We start from the raw sequence: 2,178 nt of genomic DNA, 5'->3' as shown, positions 1-2,178 counted from the left end.
GACGTAGCTCGTCTGTGTTGGGACATTCTTTTGAACAGTGGCTGCTTTGTTTCCCCGATGTATAACTGGAACTAAAAGTTAAAAAAAAAAAAACAATGTTAAAACTGCAGCCAGTGGCTCGTTGTGAAAACTCACATCGGTCTGTCACTCCCTGCCAGCAAACAAGAGAAACAGACTGAAGATTTAAACCCTCACACAGTTACAGTACAAAATAAGACAGATCTAAAACATTCTTGAACCGTGAGCATTATAAGACACTGATGGTTGCAGCATTTTTATGTTTCTACAGTGTTCAATTCCAATTCAATTCAATTCAATTCAAAAACACTTTATTGATCCCAGAGGGAAATTAGGTGTCGTTGTAACTCATTTAACTAAAGACTTATTGTAGATGGTGGTTTGATGATGTAGGCAGTTTTACAAGTTGAAAAGACCCTTCACACCCATCACTGAAGTGAAATTTTGGAACTGAAAAATAAGTCTGTAGACGTGCGTGTGTGCGCGCACATTAAATCGTGATCAATCGTGATCTGCCCTCAGGCCAGAGGTACAGAAGGGTCGAATGCAGAACCTCCAGATTTAAGGACCCATTTTTCCCAAGTGCCATCAGACTTCTAAACAGCTGAATGTGACAATTTTCTGGCTATTAATATTGCACATGAGCCCAGTTCAGACTTGYATCTGTTGCACATTTACACTTTTGCACACACTCTAAAACACTGATAGTGTTGTTCCCTTTTTTGATGTTATTATCTCTTGTTTTTTCCAAGCGTGGTCTTTTTATCCTTTACCCCTTATTACTTTATTTAATACCCCTTAAGTGCTAGCTATTTATCTATCTATCTATCTATCTATCTATCTATCTATCTATCTATCTATCTATCTATCTATCTATCTATCTATCTATCTATCTATCTATCTTGTCTGGTTGTCTTTCATTGCTCAGGGAAACATGTTTCATCTGTGTGTATGACAATAAACACTGAATCTTTGAATTAAACAACACATTTTTTGACTTATATTTTTCATGTATAATTTCGAAGCTGTGCTATTAAAGACAGAACTTTTTTTTACACAAAATAGTAATAAGGTTGATTTAATGACTTTGTAGAAAACATTAGACCCCCTCACCATAAACTCTGTGTGGGTTTGTTAACTAGAATGTTTAAAGTGAAATGAAACTTTCCCAGTAGAGAAAGGCCTTTCAGATGCTGCAGTAATGGTTGAACAGTTCCAGTCACTGAATGACAGGGGGTGAAGGACCGAGCTGTCTCCCAAAGGTCTCCGGCTGAGTGCAGACTAATAATTCACTGTATTTATGCAAAAAATAATAATAATAATAATAAAATACACGACAGAAAGTGAGCAGGTGTCAGTGGTTGGCTCCAGCGCTTCTCCTTATAGAGATGAAATCAAACAGCTGCTTAACACAAGCAGAAGTCCTGTAAGAACAACAAAAGCGAACACACAGCTGAGTGACTGACAGCTGCACATTAAGACATGYCCCAGCTTGTTGTCCGCTTTGCCTGAAGACAAATAAAAACTGCCAACGATGAAACTCTGTGGTCAAATATTTAAATCACACCGCTCAGAAAGATGTTAAATGAGTTAAAGGGGAACAGAAAGAGGAGCTGCTCCTGCTCCCACCGCAGACAGACACAGGTCTTAACGGTTTTTAGCTGAGCGGCTCCTCCGCGGCTTGTTGACATTCTTCTCTTGGTCAGGCTAATCCTCAGGCTGCACGAGCAGCTCCAGACACATTTCAGGAAACGTTATTTTTTTACCGGGAAAATATAGCGCTGGTGTAAATAACTGAGTCATGAATGTGCCTCATTACCCACCTTATTTTAGAGAATTTATTTTTGCGATGTCTGTCCTGTTCTGCTGCATCTGACTGAGATTGAGTGTCGTGACGTCACCTACCCAGGAGCTGCCATGGGTCCTAAAGCCCACCGGAGTAACGCACTGCGAGCAAAAGTGCCTAAACTGTTCTAAAGCAAATGTTTTGTTTTGTTTTGTTTGTTTGTTTGTTTGTTTGTTTGTTTGTTTGTTTGTTTGCTTGCTTGCTTGCTTGCTTGCTTGCTTGCTTGTTTGTTTGTTTGTTTGTTTGTTTGTTTGTTTGTTTGTTTGTTTGTTTGTTTGTTTGTTTGTTTCATAAACGACCAACATACAGTGGGG

At 39.0% G+C, this 2,178-nt stretch overlaps 1 protein-coding gene across 1 annotated transcript in view; it reads right to left on the bottom strand.

Annotated features, from left to right (window-relative positions):
* rab9b (RAB9B, member RAS oncogene family) overlaps positions 1–1,936 on the bottom strand; it is a 4,429-nt gene extending 2,493 nt beyond the window's left edge. The window contains exon 1 of the mRNA XM_014006062.1: positions 1,842–1,936. The gene's annotated coding sequence lies outside the window, so the exon portion shown is untranslated. The remainder of the gene's footprint in view (positions 1–1,841) is intronic.
* Between the last annotated feature and the right edge of the window lie 242 nt (positions 1,937–2,178).

The sequence above is a fragment of the Austrofundulus limnaeus genome, unplaced genomic scaffold (assembly GCF_001266775.1).
Source record: "Austrofundulus limnaeus strain Quisiro unplaced genomic scaffold, Austrofundulus_limnaeus-1.0 Scaffold34, whole genome shotgun sequence".
NCBI lineage: Eukaryota > Metazoa > Chordata > Actinopteri > Cyprinodontiformes > Rivulidae > Austrofundulus > Austrofundulus limnaeus.
This window is presented reverse-complemented; position numbering and strand designations above follow the sequence as displayed.